The following is a 27,890-nucleotide window of genomic DNA, read 5'->3' as shown; positions in this document are numbered from 1 at the left end:
ACTCAAACTGCACTCAAAATGCATGTTCCAAATTATTACGCACATCAGAGTTTTCCACCTTTTCATTTTAATAAAAAAAAAAAAATGGTCATTTTTGAAATTATAAGCATTAGCAGGTTATTACTAGAGATGAGCGTTGTTCTACTCGAACTGTTCGCCAATCTCAAATTCGAGCTGTTTTGGGCGGTGTTCGAGCCGGTCGGCGAACACGAACAATTTGAGAAAAATTCGGCTGTTCGAGGTTATGTTCGATAACTGTTCGTGCACCAAAATCATAACTGGATTTTTTCTCAGTAATGATGAAAATTAATGTTAATACGCAGTTTGAGTGTACAGCGGGGCGGGGGGAGGGGCAGGGGATGGATCTCTGCAGGAACAATGAAGATCTCCATTTTTTTTTCTCTTTCCCGCATTTGCAGTGGGGAGGTGCAATCTGTCAGCCTATCAGCAGCGCACACACGGAGCGAAGTGCTTTTTTTCACACAAGCAAGGGCATGTGTGATTGGCAGTGTATGTCACATGTCCTTGCCCTATAAGACCAAGCCATTTTCCCCGTCGCCACCATTTTCTCACTGCTGCAGCTGCGTGTTAGACGGCACCGCTGTTGCTGTGTGCGCTATACCTTGTTAATTTCAAGCCAATTTTCGCACAAATCTACAGATAGCTTGGGAGTAGGGAATAGTTGTGATTGCAGTCCTTTTAAGGACTAGGTTACAGCATTTCCTACGACTTTTATCAGGCAGGTCTGTGCTCTTAAATAGATAGATTGTGGGAGTAAAGACTAATTGTAATTGCAGTCCTTTTCAGGACTAGGTTACATCAGTTCCTATCAGTTTTTGCCAGGCAGGTCTGTGCCAGTGCTGTGCAAGTTTTTTTCACAGCATTTGGCTGAATCTAGCAAAGCTAATCCTTTTTGGCCTATTGCAGAGTGTGTTAGTCAGTGGAGTAGCCTATCTGTGTTGCAAGATATACCACCTGTGTATAGAATACCAATTTTTTTACTGCACCTAGTGAAGTAAAATCTTTTGGGCATAGCATCATTCTATTAGTCCATCTATACTGACCTCCATCAGGTTGCAAACTGAATATAATTTTTTTCTGCATCTAGCTCTGAAAAAATATTTGGGCTTCTAGCAGTGTGTGGGACTTGGTCTATTAGTCCATCTATACTGACCTCCATCAGGTTGCAAATTAAAAATAATTTTTTTCTTCATTTAGCTCTGAAAAAATATTTGGGCTTCTAGCAGTGTGTGGGACTTGTTCTATTAGTCCTTCTATACTGACCTCCAGCAGGTTGCAAATTGAATATAATTTTTTTCTGCATCTAGCTCTGAAAAAATATTTGGGCTTCTAGCGGTGTGTGGGACTTGGTCTATTAGTCCATCTATACTGACCTCCATCAGGTTGCAAATTAAAAATAATTTTTTTCTGCATCTAGCTCTGAAAAAATATTTGGGCTTCTAGCAGTGTGTGGGACTTGGTCTATTAGTCCATCTATACTGACCTCCATCAGGTTGCAAATTAAAAATAATTTTTTTCTTCATTTATCTCTGAAAAAATATTTGGGCTTCTAGCAGCGTGTGGGACTTGTTCTATTAGTCCATCTATACTGACCTCCATCAGGTTGCAAATTAAAAATAATTTTTTTCTGCATCTAGCTCTGAAAAAATATTTGGGCTTCTAGCAGTGTGTGGGACTTGGTCTATTAGTCCATCTATACTGACCTCCATCAGGTTGCAAATTAAAAATAATTTTTTTCTGCATCTAGCTCTGAAAAAATATTTGGGCTTCTAGCAGTGTGTGGGACTTGGTCTATTAGTCCATCTATACTGACCTCCATCAGGTTGCAAATTGAATAAAAAAATTTTCTGCATCTAGCTCTGAAAAAATATTTGGGCTTCTAGCGGTGTGTGGGACTTGGTCTATTAGTCCATCTATACTGACCTCCATCAGGTTGCAAATTGAATAAAAAAATTTTCTGCATCTAGCTCTGAAAAAATATTTGGGCTTCTAGCGGTGTGTGGGACTTGGTCTATTAGTCCATCTATACTGACCTCCATCAGGTTGCAAATTAAAAATAATTTTTTTCTGCATCTAGCTCTGAAAAAATATTTGGGCTTCTAGCAGTGTGTGGGACTTGGTCTATTAGTCCATCTATACTGACCTCCATCAGGTTGCAAATTAAAAATAATTTTTTTCTTCATTTAGCTCTGAAAAAATATTTGGGCTTCTAGCAGTGTGTGGGACTTGTTCTATTAGTCCTTCTATACTGACGTCCAGCAGGTTGCAAATTGAATATATTTTTTTTCTGCATCTAGCTCTGAAAAAATATTTGGGCTTCTAGCGGTGTGTGGGACTTGGTCTATTAGTCCATCTATACTGACCTCCATCAGGTTGCAAATTAAAAATAATTTTTTTCTGCATCTAGCTCTGAAAAAATATTTGGGCTTCTAGCAGTGTGTGGGACTTGGTCTATTAGTCCATCTATACTGACCTCCATCAGGTTGCAAATTAAAAATAATTTTTTTCTGCATCTAGCTCTGAAAAAATATTTGGGCTTCTAGCAGTGTGTGGGACTTGGTCTATTAGTCCATCTATACTGACCTCCATCAGGTTGCAAATTAAAAATAATTTTTTTCTGCATCTAACCCAGCCAATAGTTTTGGCCTAATACCACAGTTTGGCCACTCAGCTCTGCTCGGTTACCATCCATTGTTTTTTTGTGCAAACAACTCCAGAGTTGTGAATTAGTTAACCACCAAAATGAGTGGAAAAAGGCCTGCTGCTGGTGGAAAGGGGAATAGGCGTGTTGGGAAGGGGAAAAAAGGTTGTGTCCGTGGGGTAGGTGCAGAAGAAAGACCATCTTCCAGCCAAACTAAAATGTCTACTTCTTTTAGCGGACAATGTGATAAGATCCCTTTCTTACGGCCACGCCAATCGCTACAAATTCCAGATGAGGCACAAAAACAGCAGGTGCTTCAACGGATATCAAGTGCTCCTTTAAGTGGGCTCTCCTCCACATCAACTTCAACATCACAAATACTCCAGTCCTCAAAGGTGTCACCCAAATCGCACTTGCTTCCTCACAGCTCCCAAATCTCCAGCTGCCCGTCTGAGTATGAGGTAGAACAGATGGTTGAGTCTGCAGAGCTGTTTACTCATACTATAGCCTGGGAATCAGAGGTCGACTCCAGCGCTTCTGTGAATCCAGACGAGGAAATGATCTGCACTGATGCCCAGAATCTTTATGAGTCGGATCCAGGACCAGACGCAGAAGGTTCTGACCATAATGTAGACCCTCATTCCCAAACTGTAACTCCTGTTGGTGGAGACAATGAGGAAGACGATGATAAGACTCAAATACCTGATTGGAGCGACAACTTTAGTTTTTTGTCAGGGCAGGAACAGGTTGGCTCTGAGGACGACGGGTGTGATAACGCACAGGGTGATGATGATGAGGTCGGAGATCCCACTTACTGTCAACCCACAGTCAGCCAAGAGATGAGGTCAGCAGAGGAGGTGGAGGAAGATGCTAGTGACGACGAGGTCAGGTTGCGCCTTCCTGGACAGAGACGTAGTACTGGAAGCACGTCAACAACTGCATCCTCAAACACAACTCTGCCTCTCACCACAAGTCGTGGTGGCTCTTCAGGTCGCATGGGTGCTAAGCCTTGCATAGCCTGGGCATTTTTTCAGATCGATAAAGATGACCCAACTCGTGTTATCTGTAACATTTGTCAGCAAAAGCTAAGTAGAGGCCAAAAAATACATAGTTTGAGTACTTCATGCATGAACCGGCACATGGACATGAAGCATAAGTTGCAGTGGGAAGCTCAGTGTGCTACAATGCGGTCTAGCCGGCCGGGCCAACCACCGTCTGCCATATCTTGTGCATCCGCGGCCTCTTCATCCTCTGTGACTGGGGGGACAGCAGTCACACCTGTTTTGGGGCGCAGACCTGCCACCTCTTTACCCGCAACAGCCAGCGTGATTGGCAGGTCATCATTTTCTTTGGAGGTGGGAACACCAGCTGGTCTTGAGCGCTGTCCGACATCGATAGCACCACCTTTGGATCAAGGCAACCTAACATGTCCGCCTGCATCTTCCTCACAGACCGGCAGTTTGCCGGGGACACCCTTATCAACCCCGTCTAAGCACAATAGCCAGACCTCGGTCCCTCAGATGTGGACAAGTAAAAGACCATTTCCTCCTAGCCATGAGAAAGCTAAGAGGTTGAATTTCACCATCTGCAAGCTCTTGGCTACAGAAATGCTGCCTTTCCGCCTGGTGGACACAGAGGATTTTCGAGACCTTATGTCCGTCGCAGTGCCCCAGTACCAGATGCCCAGTCGGCACTACTTCTCAAAGAAAGGTGTGCCTGCGCTCCACCAGCATGTCGCACACAACATCACCGCTTCTTTGAGAAACTCTGTGTGTGACAGGGTGCATTTCACCACAGACACTTGGACGAGTAGGCATGGACAGGGGCGTTACATGTCGCTGACTGGGCACTGGGTAACTATGGTGACAGCAGGACAAGGGGCTGCTGTCCAAGTCTTGCCGTCCCCACGAGTTGTGCGTCAATCCTCTTTATGTCATTTTTCCTCCACTGCTTCTGCCTCCTCAACCTCCTCTCGGTCTTCCACCTGCACCCAAAGCCTGTCTGGTCATGCCACAAGCTTTCTAACTGCGCAGAAGGGATCCTGCACACCTCCTTACTATGCTGGCAGTAGGGCTCAACGTCATCAGGCGGTTTTTACATTGAAATGTCTGGGAAATGTGAGTCACACAGCTGAGGAGTTGTGGTCAGCTCTGGAGAACCAATTTCATGAATGGTTGTCTCCACTGGACCTGAAACCAGGGAAGGCCGTGTGCGACAATGCTGCAAACCTGGGTGCGGCCCTTCGCCGGGGCAATGTCACACACGTGCCTTGTATGGCTCACGTGTTGAACCTGGTTGTCCAGCAATTTTTAGCCCACTATCCCAGACTAGATGGCCTTCTGCAGAGGGCACGGTCGCTGTGTGCTCACTTCCGCCATTCGCATCCCGCAGCTCAGCGACTTACATCTCTACAGAAGTCGTTGGGCCTGCCACTTCACCGGCTAAAATGCGATGTGCCTACCCGGTGGAATTCAACTCTGCACATGTTGCAGCGACTGTGGCAGCGCCGACAAGCCCTGGTGCAATACGTTCTGACGTATAGCCTGGGCCAACGAGATTCAGAGGTGGGGCAAATCACGCTGGAGGAGTGGTCTCAGATCAGGGACCTATGCACCCTTCTGCACAGTTTTGAAATGGCGACGAAGATGTTTAGTGCTGACGATGCCATTATCAGCATGACTATTCCGGTGATTTACATGCTGGAGCACATGTTAAACAGAATTCGGAGTCAGGTGGTGGCACAAGAGGAGGTGGAGGAAGTAGAGGAGGAGGAGTTGTATGCGGAAGGGCTAACATCTGCAAGGTCCAGACGGTCGGCAGCACCAGGGCGGCAGGCATGTGAGGGTGGGGGAGATGATTTTACCAGGGCGCATGGTAGCAGCCAAACTAGTGAGGAAGGTGCAGGAGCCCAGGAAGAAGTGGAGGACGAACTGATGGAAGACTCATCAGATGAGGGAGACCTTGATCACATTTCTGTTGTGCGAGGTTGGGGGGAGAGGACAGAGGAAGGAAGCATGATTGTTACCTCGCCACCAACACAACAGGTACTTGGTGCTCCTGGATGCGCAACACACATGAGTGCCTTCTTGCTGCACTACCTGCAACATGACCCTCGAATTGTGAGAATTAGAAATAATCCTGACTACTGGGTTGCCACACTGTTAGATCCCCGGTACAAAAGTAAATTTGCAGAAATTATTCCTGCCATAGAAAGGGATGCACGCATGCAGGAGTATCAGCAGAGACTGTTGCAGAATCTTACATGTGCTTTTCCACAAAATACCAGTGGTGCACGTAGTGAATCTCACAGTTCCAACTTGCCAACCGTGGGACCGTCAAGTGTTCAGCACTCAAACCGTAACAGAACCACAGTATCTGCTGGTAACATCAATTTTGCGGAATCATTTCACCACTTTTTTAGCCCATTCTTTGCAAGGCCACAGGAGACAAGAAGTCTGACACATAGTCAACGCCTAGAGACGATGGTACAGGAGTATCTCCAAGTAAACATTGAAGCCACGACTGTGTCACTGGACCCTTGCTCTTTTTGGGCTTCCAATCTGGATAAATGGCCGGAGCTAGCCACTTACGCCTTGGAGATCTTGTCATGCCCCGCAGCCAGCGTTCTGTCTGAACGTGTGTTCAGCGCTGCTGGTGGTGTGCTGACAGATAAGCGCACGCGGCTCTCCACTGATAATGTAGACAGACTCACGTTCATAAAGATGAACAAATCATGGATCCGAAACGACTTTTCTACCCCTGTGTCATCCTGGGGAGAGTAAAAGCTTGATGATTGGTTAAAATCACCCTACCAACCGTTTTAAGCTTTCAAATTACTAATCATGTTTATCTGTATCTTGACTGGAAAATAATTTGGGCTTTGTAGCAGTGTGCAGCACTGATCCTATTAGGCCATCTATAATAAGCTTCACCAGATTTAAAATTAAAAATAATTTTTAGCTGCATCTAGCCCGGAAAATAATTTTGGGGCTCCGAGATGCGCAAGACACATAAGTGCCTTCTTGCTGCACTACCTGCAACATGACCCTCATATTGTCAGAATTCGAAGTAATCATGACTACTGGGTTGCCACACTCTTAGATCCCCCAAACTTTTCGATCAACCTTTTCATTTTAACCGCTTCCCGACCGCCCACTGTAGATAAACGTCCGCGCTGCCTGGGCTCTGTGCAGTGCCGACGTTTAAAAACGGTGGGTGGTCTCGCAGTGCTCAGGACCCCCTGGGTCCTGCAAGCGCTGTGAGAGCGGTGCAGAGCGTTAGCTCTGACAGGGAACATCATCGGGACCTGATTAGATCAGGTCCCAGTGATGTTAACCCTTTGCTGTCTTCTATATGCTGTGATCTATAGTGATCGCGGCATATAGGAGACAGCAGGAGGAGAGGGGGTCGTCCACTTACCTCTCTGACGACCCCTTGATTGCTTTCAGGACCTGGCGTTGCTATGGCAGCTGGAGGTCACATGACCGCCTCCAGCTCTGCCATATATGGTGTCCTTCCTGTCTGACTTCAGCCTGTATGTAGCTGATGCCAGACAGGAAACTGACTGAAAGAGTCAGTGAAGATCTCATGTAATGTAATATATGTCTATTACATTACATGAGATCAGGGATCAGAAAAATAAAAATTAATGTCCCATACAGGGACTAAGTAAAAATGTAAAAAAAGTAAAAAAAAATGTTTTGAAACTGTTAAAAAAAAATACAAAATAAATAAAAATAAATAAATAAAATATTAAACCGATAAATCCATATAGTTATGCAAAAATAAAAAAAGTACACATATTTGGTATTGCCGCGTTCGAAACAACCCGAGCTATAAAACTGTCACACTAATTAACTCCTTATGTGTACACCGTAATAAAAATAAATAAAAAACGGAGCAAAAAACTATGCTTTTTCCTCATATCGCCAAACAAAAAGTGGAAAAGAATGCGATCAAAAAGCAAAATGGAAATAGAAATGGTACCGCTGAAAACGTCATCTTGTTCTGCAAAAATCAAGCCACTATACAGCTCCATCAGCCAAAAAATAAAAAAGTTATACCTCTCAGAATAAAGCAATGCAAAAAAAATATTTTTTCTTTAAAATTGTTTTATTGTGTAAAAGCGCCAAAACATAAAAAAATATACAGTAAGTGTAGTATCGCTGTAAATGTACTGACCCGAAGAATAACGCTGCCTGATCACTTTTACCACACGCAGAACGGCATAAAAAAACCCCTCAAAAAACAATTCCTGAATTGTTGGTTTTTGTTAATTTTACCTCCCAAAAAAACGGAATAGAAAGCGATCAAAAAATGTCACGTACCCACAAATGGTACCAATAAAAATGTCAACTCGTCCCGCAAAAAACAAGCCATCACATGACTCTGTCGGCCGAAATATGGAAAAATTATAGCTCTCAAAATATGGCGATGCAAAAACTAGATTTTGCAAAAAAAAAGCGTCTCTTAGTGTGTGACAGCTGTCAGTCATAAAAACCCGATATAAATCTGGTATCTCTGTAATCGCACCGACCCGAAGAATAAAGTAATCTAATCAGTTATATCACACTAGGAACGGCGTAAAAAAATAAATAAAACCAATTCTTCACCTGCTACTGATTTGTTTATTATGTCTCCCAAAGATCGCAGTATGGCTCGGCACACATTTATCCTGCGCTCTGCGCTGAGCACTTACGCCAGAGTTTCCATGTAAATCTCTGAAATATGTGATTCAGCCGGAACCCATGACGGAAGATTCCCTGTAATGAGGCAGATATAGGCCACTGTGGATGCCGTCTGGCCTGTGATCCCACGGTGTCATTTGTTTTAGGCGTGCATAAAAGTGCGGTTGGCCACAGTTTTGTGCACTTCTGAAAAAAAGGACACCGCTAAACAGAGGCCAGACGGAGTCCAGAGTAACTCTGCTGCCTCATTATAATGAATGGATCCTGCAGGGGTTTCATCTGAATTACATCACTTGGAAATTTAGATGGAAACCCCGATGTAAGTGCTCAGCCTAGAGCGCCGGATAAATGTTACGTAAAATGTTCCCAATAAAAGCTTCAACTCAGTCCTCAAAAAAAGCTAGTCCCCACTCAGGTCCGTCATCTGTTAAAAATATAAGGGACTTCCAAGTTACTGGTAGCAGAAAGGCTCTGGAAAAGCGAAATGGCCCTTGCCCCCCAAAAGAAATTCAAAAAATTTTGTGCTCCCAAATCCAAATGCCTATTCTACAATAATTTGTTCTCCAATTGTCAAATAGCACTCCGTCCCCCCCAGATCTCGCCGTATGGCTGAGCGGTACGATACAGCCACATATGGGGTATTGGCACTTTTAGAAGAAATTGTGTGACACATTTCGGCACCATTTTTACCCATTGCCCTGTGTGAAAATGTAAAATCTGAGGGTAAAACATTTTTTTGTGGTAAAAATATAATTATGCTTTTTTCACTGCCCAATGGTATAAATTTAAAAATTAAAAAATACTCACTACTTCCCTAGATGAATTCCTTGAGAGGTGTAGTTTACAAAATGGGGTCACTTGTGGGGGTTTCTGCTGTTTCTGCATGTCAGCGACTCTTCAAATGTGACATGGTGTCTGCTGCCTATCCCAGCCAACATAGCGCTCCTTTCTCTTCCGAACCCTGCCGTACACCAAAGCAGTGGTTTTCCCCCACATATGGGGTATCGGCGTGTTCAGGAGAAATTGCACAACAAATTTCATGGTGCAATTTATCCTATTACCCTTATGATAATGCAAAATTAAGGGATGAAAAACGTTTTTGCGGGAAAAATGTGAAAATTTTATTTTTACAGCTGATTATTATAAACTTCTGTGAAGCACGTTGGGGTTCAAGGTGCTCACCACACATCTAGATAAGTTCCCTAAGGGGTCTAGTTTCCAAAATGGTGTCACTTGTGGGGGGTTTCCACTGTTTAGGAACATCAGGGGCTCTCCAAACGCAACATGGCGTCTGCTAATTATTCAGACAAATTTTACATTCAGAAAGTCAAATGGCGCTCCTTCCCTTCCAAACCCTGCCGTGCGCCCAAACAGTGGTTTTCCCCCACATATAGGGTATCGGCGTGTTCAGGAGAAATTGCACAACAAATTTAATGGTGCAGTTTATCCTATTACCATTATGATAATGGAAAATTAAGGGATGAAAAACGTTTTTGTGGGAAAAATGTGAAAATTTTATTTTTACAGCTCAATATTATAAACTTCTGTGAAGCACCTTGGGGTTCAAGGTGCTCACCACACATCTAGATATGTTCCCTAAGGGGTCTAGTTTCCAAAATGGTGTCACTTGTGGGGGGTTTCCACTGTTTAGTCACATCAGGAGCTCTCCAAACGCAACATGGTGTCTGCTAATTATTCAGACAAATTTTACATTCAAAAAGTCTAATGGCGCTCCTTCCTTTCCGAGCCCTGCCGTGCGCCCAAACAGTGGTTTTCCCTCACATATGGGGTATCAGCACGCTCAAGAGAAATTGCACAAAAAATTTTGGGGTCAATTTTTTCCTGTTACCCCTGTGAAAATAAAAAAAATTGGGTCTAAAGTAACATTTTTGTGAAAAAAGTTAAATGTTAATTTTTTTCTTCCACATTCCAAAAATTTCTGTGAAGCACCTGAAGGGTTAATAAAGTTCTTGAATGTGGTTTTGAGCACCTTGAGGGGTGCAGTTTTTAGAACGGTGTCACTTTTGGGTATTTTCTGTCATAAAGACCCCTCAAAGTGACTTCAAATATGATGTGGTCCCTAAAAAAATGTTTTTGTAAATTTTGTTGGAAAAATGAGAAATCGCTGGTCAACTTTTAACCCTTATAGCTCCCTAACAAAAAAAAATGTTGGTTCCAAAATTGTGCTGATGTAAAGTAGACATGTGGGAAATGTTATTTATTAAGTATTTTGTGTGACATATTTCTCTGATTTAAGGGCTTAAAAATTCAAAGTTTGAAAATTGCAAAATTTTCAAAATTTTCGCCAAATTTCCGATTTTTTCACAAATAAACGCATGTGATATCAAAGAAATTTTACCACTATCATGAAGTACAATATGTCACGAAAAAACAATCTCAGAATCAGGGGGATCCGTTGAAGCGTTCCAGAGTAATTGCTTCATAAAGTGACAGTGGTCAGAATTGAAAAAATTGGCCTGGTCACGAAGGCAAAAACAGGCTCTGGTGCGAAGTGGTTAATAAAGACCAAAAAAATGGTCATTTTTGAAATTATAAGCATTAGCAGATTGTTAGAAACTGAAATCAAACAGTTTTCAACTCAAAACTTTATTCTAGGTGATGTTACATTTTCACATAGGACCCCTTGTTCGAAAGGAGCTTCTGAACTCTCTCGTCCATTGAATTTGTCAGGTTTTGGATGGTTTCTGCTTCAATTGTTTTGCATGAGGACAGAATACCCTCCCAGAGCTGGTGCTTAGATGTGAACTGCCTCCCGCCATCATAGACACTCCTTTTAATGATGCTCCAAAGGTTCTGAATGGGGTAGAGGTCAGGGGAGCATGGGGGTCACACCATAAGTTTGTCCCCTTTTATGCCCATATCAGCCAGAGATGCAGATGTTTTATGTGCAGCATGAGATGGTGCACTATCATGCAGAAAAATGATCTTGCTGTGAAATACACGGTTCTTCTTCTTGAACCATGGCAGGAAGTGCTGTTTGAGAAAATCCACATACATTATGGAGTTAATCTTTAGCGCCTTCAGGGATCCTAAAGGGGCCGACAATCTCTCTCCCCATGATTCCAGCCCAAAACATTACTCCACCTCCTCCTTGTTGGCGCTGTAGCCGTGTTTGCGTGGGGTGTCCATCAACCAGCCATCCTCCACTCCATTCATCTGGACCATCGAGCGCTGCACGGCACTCATCCGTGAACAAAACAGTTTTGAAATCAGTCTTCATGTAATGTTTGGCCCACTGGAGCCGTTTCTGCTTGTGTGAAGTGGATAGAGGAGGTCGACAGGATGGCGTATGCACAGCTGCAAACCTCTGAAGGACCCTGCATCTTGTTGTTCGGGGGACGTTGGAGGCACAAGCAGCTTCAAAAACTTGTCTGCTGCTATGACAAGGCTTTTTTGCCGCTGCTCTTTCAACCTGATGTAATTGCCTGTAGGAAAGAGTCCTCAATTTGCCCTTATCAGCACGCACACGTGTGTACTGTGAATCAACTACATACTTCTTGATTGCCAAGACACTTCATCCTGATCATCGCACAATGTTGATTGTAGTCATGCCTTGACCTAAACACTCCACAATTTGTTGCTTCTCAGCAGCCGACACATCCTTTTTCTTTCCCATTTTGGCAGAAAATGTAGGCTGCTTAATAATGTGAGAGAGCCTTCTTAAGTAGTCTTGCCTTTCATTGGACACACCTGCCAAACTAATTAGCACAGGTGTCTGCAATTGCTTACAGTGATATAAAGAGCCCTGACACACATCACCATCAATGAGTTTAACTGACAAACAAACAAATTCTTCCCTTATCACTCCTAAACACTTTTTGCATAATAATTTGGAACGCGGTGTACATGTGCTTTTCCACAAAACACCAGTGGTTCACGTAGTGAATCTTACAGTTCTAACTTGCCAACCGTGGTCTGTATGGAATTGTTCAATAAAGGGCCCAAAATTAAGATAACATAGATGGGAGAGGTCTCTATGAATAGGAATTCCTAAGTATTTGATACCCTGTGAGGGCCAGGCAAAGGGAAAGTTGGACTGGATGGAATCCTATATGGATTTAGGGAGGGAGACATCGAGGGCCTCAGACTTCGCTGCATTGATTTTAAAATTTTACCATGTAACAAAGTGATCTATTTCAGCCATAACAGCAGGGATGGATATATGTGATTGAGTGATATATACTAGGACATCATCAGCAAATAGAGAGCACTTGTACTCGGTGCCTCCCACCTCAATCCACCTAATATTGGGGTTATGGCGAATTGATGAGAGCAGGTGCTCCGTCACTAGGATGTATAAGAGAGGGGACAGAGGACATCCCTGCCTTGTCCCATTGGTGATTGTGAAAGGTGATGAAAATGTTCTGACGCACCCCCTGGGCCTTGGGACACCCGGAGCCGGACCCTTTTTGGTGGATGCTGGTGGTTGTAGTCTTCGTGGCGGCGATCCGGTTCCGTGGCTCAGGGCGGTCAAACCAGTGGCGGAACTATTTATGTGGTTTTGATGTTTAAATGTCCGACTACGCCACCCGTGGATTGCGGTCAGAGTGAACCGCCGCTACAGGGCAGACCGCTAAGGCTGGTGTTGTGGGTGCAGCAGAGCATAGCATAACTCCCCACGGGAGGAGTATAGCCTCAGGGCAGTGTATGCGGAGGATGGGGGTGATGGTGCAGGGCAGCAGCAGTAACGACACGGAGTCAGTGATGCAGTTCAGGGCCTTTACTCACAGTTCTTATTATCCAGACCACGTCTGCAGGTAACGGCTGCCCACGTCGTACTGTGCTCACCAGGTGAGGGGCTCAGACAACTCCCAGATAACTTTGGAGCGCTTCACAGGACCCCCTTTGTGTGTCCTTTGTCTGGCCTTTCTTACCAACACTTCTGTCCGGCTGCCTCGGGCCTCCTCTTGGTAAACTTGGCGCCAGTTTCCCTGACCCTATGTGGTGCCTTCCTAGCGGGTGGAGCAAGGGGCTGCGCCACATAAAATGTCAGAGCCTCCGGTTTCTAGCTGAGGGTCGTTTCCTGCCTCCACTAGTTCGGGGACCGGTCTCCCCCTTTGGCCTGACCCCTCCACGCAGGTGGATTCGGGCGTGCGGTGGCGACTCGCCCGTCCGCACCCCTGGGATCCCTTCATTCCTCGTTCCTGGAGCCTTCTCCGCTCCTCTTCCTTCCTTCTCCCTCTTGCAGGCCTGGGCCTCTGTTACTAGGCCCGCCTCCGGAGCAGAGCTCATGCAGAGCCCCTGCTCCCTGCCACTTCTGCTCAGACTTCTCTGCACTGAACTAAGATGGTGCCCACCTTTTATACTCCCTTCTCAATGCACCCAGGAACTGCTTCCTCCCTGCTCCTGCACTGCAGGGTTCCCCTTCCTCAGTGTTCCCTCCCCCCACTCCAGCCAGGGACAGGGACTGTCGTGCCCATCTCAGGGGCATATTGGTCGCCCTGCCCCACGGCAATGTGGTGTAATGCATGCAGGTGTCGGGTCCTGATCCACACTCCATCCTTATCTGAGAGTGAGATATCACACCTCTGGGTGAGGTGCAATACGTCTGTAGCAACCGAGCCCTCGGTGCTACAGTTCCATTTATCTTCAGCCTAGGTGACGTATTGTGATACAGGGCTGATTTTGGCTATAAAAGGGTCCCCTAGACCCCTACCCCAAGCTTTTTAAGAGAATCATATATGGCGTGCCAGGAGACTCTATGGAATGCTTTCTCAGCATCCAACGAGAGTATCTACTTACAAATTTTTAACTGCATCTAGCCCAGGAAATACTTTGTGCCTAGTAGCAGTGTCTGCTAGTCAGCGGATTATCATGGCTGTTAAGCAAGCTACACCACCTGTAGTTTGGACACTTAATTTTTTCAAAGGAAATGCTTCGGGACCACGGGATACTTTGTGAAGAGCATCAGGAGGCACCCCAAGGCATAGGGGCTGGGACTGGCACTAGGATGCCTTGCGGTGGACAGCCGAGCTCGATCCTTATAAAAGCTTTTTAACTGCAGCAGCTTTAGTGGACGCTACTGGAGCTGGAATTACGCGGCTGCTGGCATGAGACTTGCCCTCCAATAGATCCTTGTAAATGGATTTAAAGTGTATTCATTCAAATTAGAGGGACAATTTAAATTAAAAAGCTTAGAGCTGCCTCCACCACAGGGGGGCTCTCTCGACCCACCAGCGGACAGGCACCAGTATTGGGAGAGGGGGGCTGGCCGTCAGGGTTCACCGCGGCTCTGGCACAAACCCGGCGACACGGAGGTGGCACGGGCAGGAGCGGACTGGCCGTCTCGGCTTCTCACTTTTTGGATTTTAGAAGGGCATGACATGCCTATATCTGTGTCTCCCCCTCCTTTTACTCCTCCACCTCTTTTCTTTTCGCATGACTATATGTACTTGTCACTTTTCCATGTGTTAGTTGTGTCTTCTGAGCAGTTTGTCAGCTTTTGGACACCTTTGAAGGTGTTTTCTATGTGTTTCTATGTGTTTTTGTTTGCCTGCCATTGGTTTTAACGGTGTTCGAAGGTGTTCGACGAACAGTTCGACGAACAGTTCGGCGAACACACGGGTGTTCGACGAACCGAACCGAACTCGAACACTACGGGGGTGGCTCAACACTATTCTTTATTAAAATGAAAAGGTTGCAAACTCTGCTGTGCATAATAATTTGGAACATGCATTTTAAGTGCAGTTTGAGTTTTTTATTTTTTTAAAAATATACTGTTATCATAGGCAGTTTGTACAAAAACCTTTCAATTGTACTCTAATAGTTATTTGACTGGAAAATTACAATGACTGCAATTCATATAGGTAATTTGGGAAAATCTGAGAAAATATTATTTGCATAATAATTTGAAACACAGTGTAATCATAAAAAACACATAAATAGACTGCCACTGGTTTGACCACCCTGAGCCACGGGACCGGGTCGCCGCCACGGTGACTTCAACCCCCAGCATCCACAAAAAGGGCCCGGTTCCGGGTTCCCCACACGGCCCAGGGGGCGCGTCAACTTTGGGGTAGTCGGCAGGATCGAAACCAACCCGTTATCATCGGGTATTGTGTGACTAGAGACTGTAATAACACTAGTTATTACAAACTGAAATCAAACAGTTTTCAACTCAAAACTTTATTCTAGGTGATGTTACATTTGCACATAGGACCGCAGCAAGATCATTTTCATGCATGATAATGCCCCGTCTCATGCTGCACATAACACATCTGCATCTCTGGCTGCTGTGGGCATAAAATGGGACAAGCTTATGGTGTGGCACCCATGCTCCCCTGACCTCAACCCCATTGAGAACCTCTGGAGCATCATCAAAAGGAGTGTCTATGATGGCGGGAGGCAGTTCACATCTAAGCAACAGCTCTGTGAGGGTATTGTGTCCTCATGCAAAACAATTGGAAGCAGAAACCATCCAAAACCTGACAAATTCAATGGACGAGAGAGTTCAGAAGCTCCTTTCGAACAAGCGGTCCTATGTGCAAATGTAACATCACCTAGAATAAAGTTTTGAGTTGAAAACTGTTTGATTTCAGTTTATAATAACCTGCTAATGCTTAGAATTTCAAAAATGACCATTTTTTTGTTCTTTATTAAAATGAAAAGGTTGAAAACTCTGCTGTGCATAATAATTTGGAACATGCATTTTGAGTGCAGTTTGAGTTTTTAATTTTTTTAAAAATATACTGTTATCATAGGCAGTTTGTACAAAAACCTTTCAATTGTACTCTAATAGTTATTAGACTGGAAAATTACAATGACTGCAATTCATATAGGTAATTTGGGAAAATCTGAGAAAATATTATTTGCATAATAATTTGGAACACAGTGTATATGTTTTCTGAAAATTCTGCCATTTCTGGCCTCCATTCTAATCTTTTTTTCAGTGTGTCAGCAAAGGCCAGGTATTTAAAACTGTGGTTTCTCCATCACACGGATTACATATAACTTCGTTCCAAACTCAGCCATTTGTAGTGAGCGTGGAAGATATTGTTCTTCATTTAAAATGGGCAAGGCGCATGGCAAGTAATGGGGAACTGGACATGATGGTGATGGTGCATGCAGAGGCCGAGGCTGTGGGCAAGCTGAAATTGTGCCACAACGAACACCCACATCTTCTCGCCTGACCTTCCTGTCCCAATTCCTAGGGGACCGCAGCACACCACTATTGAACCCAGAGCAGTGTCAAAAGGTTGTTGGTTGGATAGCGGATAATGCTTCCAGTCACTTAGCCACCACCACCACCCTGTCTTCCACACGGTCAAGTCTCAGTAGCCGTGAGTCTGGACTGCATATTCCTCACCCTGATCCTCCTTCCTCCCACCATGCCGAGTGCCCGGAGACAACTGATCCCACACTTGGACACTCTGAAGAGCTGTTCACTTTTCCATTTATAGATTCGGGCCTCTCGCCCGGTCCACTTGAAACAGGACAAGAGGAGATCGCATGTAGCGATGCCCAAATACTTGAGCAGCTATGGTCACACGAAGGCGATGGTGGGAGAGTGTCACAAGAGGTGGACGATGATGAGACACAATTGCCAGAAAGTCAGGAGGAGGACCAGGGTGCGGAAGTGGAAGATGAGGTGGTGGATGATATAGTAACTGACCCAACCTGGCAGGAGGACATGCAGAGCGAGGACAGCAGCACACAGGGTGAGGGAGGCAGAGCACCCCAACAGGCAGGAAGAAGCAGTGTGGTTGCCGCAGACAAAAGGCAGGCAACCGTTTCCCATAACACCAACACGAAGGAAGTTGCCAGTACAACTGTTAGGTCTTCCCGAGTCTGGTTGTTTGTTAAAGACTCTGCCAATAACCCCAGCAAGGCCATTTGCACCACCTGCCAGGCCAGCATCAGCAGGGGTGGCAAAACTAGCAGCCTGACCACCACCAGCATGATCAGGCACATGGCAGTAAAGCACCCAACTTTGTGGGCCGAACCCCAGGGTCCAGGAACAGTGTCTGCAGGTGGCACCATTGCTTCTTCCGCTGTTGTGCATGCAAGCCAATCCCCTGTCCATGGTGCATGAGAAGATGCCTCCTGCCCTGCACCTGTTGTTGCACACTCTCAAGTAGCAGCATCAGGAAGCACGTCCACGTCCTTGTCCCAGCGCAGCGTTCAGTTGTCCATACCCCAGTCCTTGGAACGTAAGCACAAATACACAGCCAATGCTCCACAGGCCACACTACTAAATTCCCACATTTTACGACTGCTTGCGCTCGAAATGTTACCTTTTAGGCTAGTGGAGACGGAAGCATTCCGCAACCTGATGGCGGCGGCCGTCCCTCGGTACTCGGTCCCCAGCAGCCACTATTTCTCCCGGTGTGCCGTCCCCGCATTACACAAGCACGTGTCCCAAAACATTAGCCGTGCCCTCAACAGCGCAGTTACCGGGAAAGTCCACCTAACCACGGACACGTGGACAAGTGCTTGTGAGCAGGGACGGTACATCTAGCTGACGGCACACTGGATTAACATAGTGGAAGCTGGGACCCAGTCGGACCTTGGGACGGAACACGTCCTCCCGACGCCAAGGATTGCCGGCCCTAGGTCAATCAGGGTTGCCCCCACAGCCTACAGCTCCTGCACCTCATCCTCCTCAGCATCCTCCTCCTCTTCAGCCTTCATCTCTGAAATGACCACATCAGTCACAAGCTGAAAGCACTGCAGCACTGCCTCGGCCAAGCAGCAACAGGCTGTGCTGAAGCTAATATGGTTAGGTGACAAACAGCACAATGCTGAAGAGTTGTGGACAGCTCTGAAAGAGCAGGCAGATCTGTGGCTCACATCGCTGATCCTACAGCCAGGCATGGTCATGTGTGACAATGGCCGGAACCTGGTGGCGGCTCTGAGGCGAGGCGAGCTGACACACATACCATGCTTGGCCCATGTGCTTAATCTCGTGGTTCAGCGGTTTCTCAAATCCTACTCTGAGCTGCCGGATCTGCTTGTTAACCCCTTAAGCCCCGCGGGTGGTTTGCACGTTAATGACCGGGCCAATTTTTACAATTCTGACCACTGTCACTTTATGAGGTAATTACTCTGGAACGCTTCAACGGATCCCCCTGATTCTGAGATTGTTTTTTTGTGACATATTGTACTTCATGATTGTGGAAAAATTTCTTCGATATCACTTGCGTTTATTTGTGAAAAAAATGGAAATTTGGCGAAAATTTTGAAAATTTTGCAATTTTCAAAATTTGAATTTTTAAGCCCTGAAATCAGAGCGATATGTCACACAAAAGAGTTAATAAATAACATTTCCCACATGTCTACTTTACATCAGCACAATTTTGGAACCAAAATTTTTTTTTTTAGGGAGCTATAAGGGTTAAAAGTTAACCAGCGATTTCTCATTTTTCCAGCAAAATTTACAATACCATTTTTTTAGGGACCACATCACATTTGAAGTCACTTTGAGAGGTCGTTATGACAGAAAATACCCAAAAGTGACACCATTCTAAAAACTGCACCCTTCAAGGTGCTCAAAACCACATTCAAGAACTTTATTAACCCTTCGGGTGCTTCATAGGAATTTTTTGAATGTGGAAGAAAAAAATGAACATTTAACTTTTTTCACAAAAATGTTATTTTAGACCCAATTTTTTTTATTTTCACAGGGGTAACAAGAAAAAATGGACCGCAAAATTTGTTGTGCAATTTCCCCTGGGCACGCAGATACCCAATATTTGGGGAAAAAACACTGTTTGGGCGCACTGTAGGGCTCGGAAGGGAAGGAGCGCCATTTGACTTTTTGATTGTAAAATTTGCTTGAATAATTAGCGGACACCATGTTGCGTTTAGAGAGCCCCTGTGTGCCCAAACATTGGAGCTCCCCCACAAGTGACCCCATTTTGGAAACTAGACCCCCCAAGACACCTATCTAGATGCATAGTGAGCAGTTGCAACCCCCAGGTGCTTCACAAATTGATTCGTAAAAATGAAAAAGTGAAAAAAAAAACACTTTTTCATTGTTACGAATCAATTTGTGAAGCACCTGGGGGTTCCAACTGCTCACTATGCATCTAGATAGGTGCCTTGGGGGGTTTAGTTTCCAAAATGGGGTCACTTGTGGGGGAGCTCCAATGTTTGGGCACACAGGGACTCTCTAAATGCAACATGGTATCCGCTAACAAATTGAATGGAAAATCGGCTCAAATTGTTAGCGGACACCACATTGCGTTTGGAGAGTCCCTCTGTGCCCAAACTTTGGAGCTCCCCCACAAGTGACCCCATTTTGGAAACTAGACCCCCCAAGGCACCTTTCTAGATGCATAGTGAGCACTTGGAACCCCCAGGTGCTTCACAAATTGATTCGTAATAATGAAAAAGTGAAAAAAAAAACACTTTTTCATTTTTACGAATCAATTTGTGAAGCACCTAGGGGTTCCAAGTGCTCACTATGCATCTAGATAGGTGCCTTGGGGGGTCTAGGTTCCAAAATAGGGTCACTTGTGGGGGAGCTCCAATGTTTGGGCACACAGGGACTCTCTAAATGCAACATGGTATCCGCTAACAAATTGAATGGAAAATCGGCTCAAATTGTTAGCGGACACCACATTGCGTTTGGAGAGCCCTTCTGTGCCCAAACTTTGGAGCTCCCCCACAAGTGACCCCATTTTGGAAACTAGACCCCCCAAGGCACCTTTCTAGATGCATAGTGAGCACTTGGAACCCCCAGGTGCTTCACAAATTGATTCGTAATAATGAAAAAGTGAAAAAAAAAACACTTTTTCATTTTTATGAATCAATTTGTGAAGCACCTGGGGTTCCAAGTGCTCACTATTCATCTAGATAGGTGCCTTGGGGGGTCTAGTTTCCAAAATGGGGTCACTTGTGGGGGAGCTCCAATGTTTGGGCACACAGGGACTCTCCAAATGCAACATTATATCCGCTAACAATTTGAGCCGACAATTTGTTAGCGGATATCATGTTGCATTTGGAGAGTCCCTGTGTGCCCAAACATTGGAGCTCCCCCACAAGTGACCCCATTTTGTAAACTAGACCCCCCAAGGCACCTATCTAGATTCATAGTGAGCAATTGGAACCCCAGGTGCTTCACAAATTGATTCATAAAAATGAAAAAGTGTTTTTTTTTTCACTTTTTCATTATTACGAATCAATTTGTGAAGCACCTGGGGGTTCCAAGTGCTTACTATGCATCTAGAAAGGTGCCTTGGGGGGTCTAGTTTCCAAAATGGGGTCACTTGTGGGGGAGCTCCAAAGTTTGGGCACAGAGGGGCTCTCCAAACGCAATGTGGTGTCCGCTAACAATTTGAGCCGATTTTCCATTCAATTTGTTAGCGGATACCATGTTGCATTTAGAGAGTCCCTGCGTGCCCAAACATTGGAGCTCCCCCACAAGTGACCCCATTTTGGAAACTAGACCCCCCAAGGCACCTATCTAGATTCATAGTGAGCAATTGGAACCCCAGGTGCTTCACAAATTGATTCATAAAAATGAAAAAGTGTTTTTTTTTTTCACTTTTTCATTTTTACGAATCAATTTGTGAAGCACCTGGGGATTCCAAGTGCTCACTATGCATCTAGATAGGTGCCTTGGGGGGTCTAGTTTCCAAAATGGGGTCACTTGTGGGGGAGCTCCAATGTTTGGGCACACAGGGGCTCTCCAAACGCAACATGGTGTCCGCTAACAATTTGAGCCGATTTTCCATTCAATTTGTTAGCGGACACCATGTCGCGTTTGGAGAGCCCGTGATGTGCCTAAACAGTGGAGCTCCCCCACAAGTGTCCCCATTTTGGAAACTATACCCCTCAAGGATTTTATTAAGGTGTATAGTGAACATTTTGAACCCAGAGGTACGGCACAGAATTTGTTTACATTAGGTCATCATATTGAATAAGTTGTCATTATTCTTGAGCGCAAGTGCTCGCTACTTGAGTTTGCATCGGGTACTCAGGTATGCACCATGTACAGCGTGTGCTCGAGTGACATGCTCGAGTCCCTGCTCCGCATGTTTCACGGTTATTAGACACCCAAAAAAAAACATGCGGGGATCGCTCGTGCATGGCAGGCAATCCCCGTAAAGTTTTTTGGCCGCGAAGCATATGGGGCAGAGACTCGAGCATGTCACTCAAATACCCACGATACTCAATGCATACCAGAGCACCCGATGCAAACTCAAGTAGCGAGCACTTGCTCTCAACACTAGTCGCCATATCGTCATCTTTTTTTCTTACTTTTGAAAAAAATCCCAACCCCAGCCCTAGCCCTAGCACAACCCTAGCCCTAGCACAACCCTAACCCTAGCACAACCCTAGCCCCAGCACAACCCTAGCCCCAGCACAACCCTAGTCCCAGCACAACCCTAGCCCTAGCACAACCCTAGCCCCAGCACAACCCTAGCCCCAGCACAACCCTAGCCCCAAACCCAGCCCTAACCCTAGCCCAATCCTAACCCAAGAGTTTATTTTTGACGCCGTTCCTTGTGCGGTATAAGTGATTAGACGACTTTATTCTTCGGGTCGGTGTGATTACAGCAATGCCAGAATCATATGGGATTTTTATGACTGACAGCTGTCACACACTAAAAGACGCATTTTTTGTAAAATCTAGTTTTTGCATCGCCATATTTTGAGAGCTATAATTTTTCCAGATTTTGGCAGACAGTCATGTGACGGCTCGTTTTTTGCGGGATGACTTGACGTTGTTATTGGTGCCATTTTCAGGCACGTGACATTTTTTGATCGCTTTCTATTCCGATTTTTGGGAGGCAGAATAAACAAAAACCAACAATTCAGGAATTGTTTTTTTTTATTTTTTTATTCTGTTCTGCGTGTGGTAAAATTGATGAGGTAGCTTTATTCTTCGGGTCAGTACGTTTACAGCGGTACCACATTTGTATCATTTTTCTATGTTTTGGCGCTTATACACAATAAAAGCTATTTTATAGAAAAAAATATTTTTTAGTATCGCTTTATTCTGAGAGCTATAACTTTTTTATTTTTCGGCTGATGGAGCTGTGTTGCAGCTTGATTTTTGCGGGACGAGATGACGTTTTCAGCGGTATCATTTTTATTTATATGCGTCTTTTTGATCGCGTGTTATTCCACTTTTTGTTTGGCGGTATGGTGATAAAGCATTGTTTTTTGCTTCGTTTTTTTTTTTTTTTTTTTTTTACCGTGTTCACTGAAGGGGTTAACTAGTGGGACAGTTTTATAGGTCAGGTTGTTCCGGACACGGCGATACCAAATATGTGTACTTTTATTGTTTTTTTTTATTTTTTTTATAATAATATTTATTGATGGGTACATTATATTTTTATTTTTGGTGTATTATTTTTTTTATTTTTTTATAATATTTTTGCACATTTTTTTTTTTTTTTTTCACTTTCACACAGTTTATACACTTTATTACTTTGTCCCACTCTGGGACTTTCACTTTTTTTTTCTGATCGCCTGCATGGCACAGGAATGGAGCACCATCCCTATGCCATGAAGGCTGTCAGAAGTGCACAGTGTGAAGATTGCTTGGAGATGCACTGCGCATGTCCAAGCAATCTTCCTGCTCTCTGGTGACCCGGATGTTGTCATGACGACATCGGGTCGTCATGGCAACACCCGGGAAGCCTTTGCAGACTGCGCTGGAAGCCGGAAGAGGAGGTGAGTATCGCCGATCACCTCCCCTTGCCCCCGCAATGCCGCGATCGACTTCGATCGCAGCATCGCGGGGGTTAATGTGCTGGGAGCGGTGCAGGACCGCTCCCTGCACATAGTACCGGGTGTCAGCTGTGACAATCAGCTGACACCCGGCGGCGATCGCGCCCGCACAGCCTGTGTGCGCGCGCGATCGCGATGACGTACTAATACGGGTCTGGCTCTTAAGTCCCAGGGCACAGACGCGTATTAGTACGTCAGATGTTATTAAGGGGTTAAAGTACTCCGCCTGTGTGCCCATTTTAGAAAGTCACCTACACCTTCTGCCGCCCTTGCTGTGTTTCAGCAGCGTTTGCAGCTTCCGGCTCACAGACTGGTGTGTGATGTCCCCACGCATTGGAACTCTACACTGCAGATGTTGTGAAGGATTTGTGAGCAGAGGAGGGCAGTTGTTGACGACCAGCATCAAAAAGGCCGTCGGTATTCAGTTCAGACTCCACACATAAGACCTCAGGAGTGGACATGGATGTCGGACATATGTACCATCCTCCAAAACTTTGAGGACTCCACCAAGATGGTGACCGTCGATGATGCCATAATTGGCGTCACCATCCGCTTCTCTGTCTTCTGAAACGCTCTCTGCTCACAATCAAAAAGGATGCATTGCTTCGGAGCACGATGAGATCGAGCAAGGAACCATCCAGGGTGATTACACACAGCCCAGCCTCATCTCATCCCAACGTGGATTGGGTGACAAAGAGGAGGAGAAGGAAGAACAGGAGCTAGTTTCATGCGCTATAGACGGTACTACCTGCACAACTGTATACCGTCTGTTCAGCGTGGATGACCAGAGGACATAGAGGAGGAGGAGGAGGAGGAGAGCATGGTCAGTCATCCTCTTGGTGAGGACATGGAAGTCTTGCCTGTTAGTAGTCTGGCACGCATGGCTGAGTTTCTGTTATGCTGCCTTTCCCATGACCATCGCGTTCTCAAAATTTTGGGTGACAGTCATTGCTGGTTGGTGACACTTCTAGACCCACGCTACAAGGAGAACTTTATATCTTTTATTCCTGAGGCGGACAGGTCTACAAAAATGTGGCTGTACCAGAAGGCCCTTGTTGCGGAACTATTAAAAAAAATCCCATCTGAAAACGCTGGCAGCAGAGGTCACAGTTCGTTGGACAACCTAGGAGTACAGGCGAGAGAGACACAACTTCAATCAATATCAGTACTAAATCTGTTTATTGTGGTCCATTAGTCCTATGTCCATGATACTTGGTGTTTATCTGTGCTGTGTGTGCGTTAAATTGCACAATTGTATGCAGTGTAGCTCTTGTCCAATCAGCCTTGCATCTGTGACTTCCAGTGGCTGTTTGTGCCGGGCGCGCATGCGCAGCTCCAGTGTGTACTTACACTTATGAACGATCCATTCTCGTGCGTGGCATTCTATGTGCAGTTTATATGAGTGCATTTGTGACTTCCGGCTTTCTTTGTGGCCGGGTGCGCACGCGCATTACATTGATCTTGTGTGCATCAAGGCACCAGCGCACCTGTGATTTCTGTTATGCCTGTGGCCAGGCACACACGCGAATTACATTCAGACTTCCGGTCTCGTTTGTGGCCGGGCGCGCACGCGCATTACATTGATCTTGTATGCAGTTAAACACGAGCGCACTTCTGACTTCCAGTCTCATCTGTTGCCGGGCACGCACTCATTACATTGATTCTACTGACTTCTGCTAGACTCTGTATGTGTGCCACCTGACTGACTAGTCCATTTTGCTTATACTACATGGGCTGATCATGTGATCCTCCCACTTCTGGGGACACCGCCACTCTGGGCTTGCTTCCACGTGAGAACTATGTGTACTTATTCTAATTTGATAACCTATTTGTTTGACACATATATATTGAGGCATTGGATGTCAGGTACTTGCATTTTTTGCCCCTGAGGAAGCTACATGCACATGTAGCGATACGTGTGGGGCATCTGATACCTACCTAGGTTATATATTCAGGTGACTTTATCCTTACATGGATCCTTTAGCCGGCAACCGCATGTCTATGGAGTTTTGCACTTAGCCACTTTTCAGATTGCCTTTTATTATTCTCTATTCATCATAATCTTACACCATAGTCTTTATGCTACCTCGTCTTGCATACCTGTCACGCTGTCTCTGTGTACTGGAGGTAGGGGGCCTAAGCTGACCCTAAGCTGGGGCCCTGACTAATCCCTCTACCTGGAGGTACTGTTAAAGGTACAGAGGTCCAGGCCGCCAGCGTAACCCCTACCTCCTGAGGATCCCTGCACCTAAGTAATCTAGTCCTGAGAAGGACCCCTGATCACAACAAAAGGGGACAGGTAATAATATGCCCACACTCAGTACTTAGACGAACGAGACAGTACAAGGGTAAAACCAAAACCACCTTGCATACAAAAACTACACAACTACAACAGAGGGAACACCAACGGGAAAGGAGATAAATGATAAAGCGAGGAAGGGAAAAAACACTCCAAATACACTTAGCTCTGAAACTGCAAATACCACGATCCGCTCTGTTAGTCTGCATGAAATGCTTTCACCGACACTTCCCTAACAGACCGGCAGGCATTTGAAGGAGTCCCACTACAGCAGCATTGATTGCAGCTGGGCGAGGCTGGACCTCATCTAGCACAGAGAGAGAGAGAGTTAACTCCCTCACTGCCGAAAAACACAAAGCACCAAAAACTCAGCTGCGAGAAGTCAGGCTGTGTAATCGTGACGATCTTCGTGGCGACACACCCGTGACAGTACCCCCCCTTCTACGAGGGGCCTCCGGACCCTCAGGGCCAGGTTTATCCGGGTGAGTCGTGTGGAAGGCCCGAACTAATCGGTCTGCGTTAATATCCGACGCAGGAACCCACATCCTCTCCTCAGGACCATATCCCTTCCAATGAACCAGGTACTGAAGGGACCGGCGATTAAAGCGTGAATCGATGACCCTCGATACCTGGAACTCCAAGTTACCATTGACCACCACTGGAGGGGGAGGTAAAGGTGACGGTACCACCGGCGCCACATACCTCTTAAGCAATGATCTGTGGAACACGTTGTGAATTTTAAACGCAGGGGGGAGGTCAAGACGGAATGCCACCGGATTAATTTTAGAACTGATCCTGTACGGCCCGATGAACCTGGGACCCAGTTTCCAGGAGGGAACCTTAAGTTTTATATTCCTGGTAGACAACCATACCCGATCGTTCACACTTAGGTCCGGACCAGACACTCTCCTCCTATCAGCCATACGTTTGTATCGGTTCCCCATAGTATTCAGATTCTTCAGCACCCCTCTCCATACTGAAGCGAGTGATGAGGAAAATCGTTCCTCCTCAGGAACCCCCGAAGAGCCCCCCCTACTGAAAGTACAAAACTGGGGGTGAAAACCATATGCCCCAAAAAACGGGGACTTACCAGTGGACTCGCTCCGCCTATTATTAAGAGCAAACTCTGCCAGAGGTAAGAAAGAAGCCCAGTCCTCCTGGTTCTCTGACACAAAACACCGGAGATATGTCTCCAAGCTCTGGTTCATACGTTCCGTCTGACCATTGGTCTGAGGATGAAAAGCCGATGAGAACGATAAATGCATCCCCCGCCGTGTACAAAACGCCTTCCAGAATTTGGACACAAACTGAGACCCCCGATCTGACACCACCTCGGAGGGTACCCCGTGAAGCCTCACAATCTCCCCAATGAACACCTGCGCAAGAGTTTTAGCATTAGGAAGAGCAGGAAGAGCGATAAAATGTGCCATCTTGCTGAACCTGTCCACTACAACGAGTATGATCGTTCTACCCGAAGACGGAGGGAGGTCCGTAATAAAGTCCATAGACAGATGAGTCCAAGGACGCTCCGGGATCTTCAAAGGTAAGAGGGCCCCAGACGGACGGGTATGTGAGGTCTTAGAGCGCGCACAAACCCCACAGGACGCGACAAAAGTTACCACCTCCTTATGTAAGTTAGGCCACCAAAACCGACGCGAGAGGAGATCCACAGTTGCTTTACTCCCCGGGTGTCCTGCAAAAACTGAGTTATGGTGTGCCTCGATCACCTTTTGTCGCAACTGATCTGGAACAAACAGTCTCCCCGGAAGTCCAACAGGGGCGTCCCCCTGAGCCTCCAATACCTCCTCCTCAAGCTCAGAGCATACTGCTGAAACCACCACCCCCTCCTGAAGGATAGGAATTGGGTCGTCCGTATTCCCGGCCCCAGGGAAACTACGAGATAAGGCATCCGCCTTTACATTTTTTGACCCAGGACGATATGTAACGACAAAATTAAACCTGGTAAAAAACAATGACCACCTAGCTTGTCTGGGATTCAGACGTTTCGCGGACTCCAGATATAGCAGGTTCTTGTGATCGGTGATGACGGTGACCGGATGGACTGCCCCCTCTAAAAAATGGCGCCACTCCTCAAAAGCTAACTTAATGGCCAAGAGCTCTCTATTGCCGACATCGTAATTCCTCTCAGCGGACGACAATTTTTTAGAGAAAAAGGCGCACGGATACCACTTACCAGGGGATGAACCTTGTGACAATACTGCTCCCACCCCTACCTCGGAAGCGTCTACCTCTGCAATGAATGGCTGTGACGCATCAGGTTGAATGAGTATGGGTGCCGAGGCAAAACATTTTTTCAAGGAGGAGAATGCTTGACAAGCCTTGTCAGACCACCTAGAAAAATCCGTCCCCTTTTTAGTCATGTCTGTGAGAGGCTTAACCATGGACGAGAAATTACGAATGAACTTCCGGTAATAATTAGCAAACCCCAGGAAACGTTGTAGTGCCTTAAGATTCTCTGGCCGATCCCACTCAAGAACTGCCCGCACTTTCCCAGGGTCCATACGAAAACCGGACGCTG

Source organism: Phyllobates terribilis, unplaced genomic scaffold, assembly GCF_046119375.1.
Source record: "Phyllobates terribilis strain yellow unplaced genomic scaffold, ASM4611937v1 Scaffold_8__6_contigs__length_399053987, whole genome shotgun sequence".
Lineage (NCBI taxonomy): Eukaryota > Metazoa > Chordata > Amphibia > Anura > Dendrobatidae > Phyllobates > Phyllobates terribilis.
This window is presented reverse-complemented; position numbering follows the sequence as displayed.